This window comes from Tupaia chinensis, unplaced genomic scaffold (genome assembly GCF_000334495.1).
Source record: "Tupaia chinensis unplaced genomic scaffold, TupChi_1.0 Scaffold000135_1, whole genome shotgun sequence".
In the NCBI taxonomy this organism is placed as follows: Eukaryota; Metazoa; Chordata; class Mammalia; order Scandentia; family Tupaiidae; genus Tupaia; species Tupaia belangeri.
Window position 1 is genome coordinate 1,271,533 of NW_006159604.1, and position 523 is coordinate 1,272,055.

Below are 523 nucleotides of genomic sequence, written 5' to 3' on the forward strand. Positions count from 1 at the left end.
CATTTATGGGACAAAGAAATGGGTTATTACCTGTTAAAGATAACTTTATAGTATTGTCAAATGGAGTGGTGAGGAATGTACACATGTTGGAATATTCATTTTGCAAGTTAAATAACTTGATTGAATGTATAAAAGAAATTGAAACAATTTTTAAAAACTAATTACAAAACCAAAAAAAAGATGCTAAACATCACTATTCATTCATGAAATGTAAATAAAAACTGCAGTGAGATATGACCTAATATCTGTTAGGATGGCTACTATGAAAACAAACAAGTATCAGCAAGTGGTAAGGTGGTTACGGTGACTAACTCCCACATGACCATGGCCTAGACCTGGTGATTTGAAAACAAATAAACAAACAAACGAACAAACAAACAAAAACGCTGAGTGTGTGTGCGTGCATGCCCAAAATTCCAAGAAGAGATATGGAAGCAAAGAGATTTTGGTGCAACCATCCCGCATAAAGGGTGCTTTCTCTCTCTCTCTCTCTCTCTCTCTCTCTCTCTCTCTCTCACACATG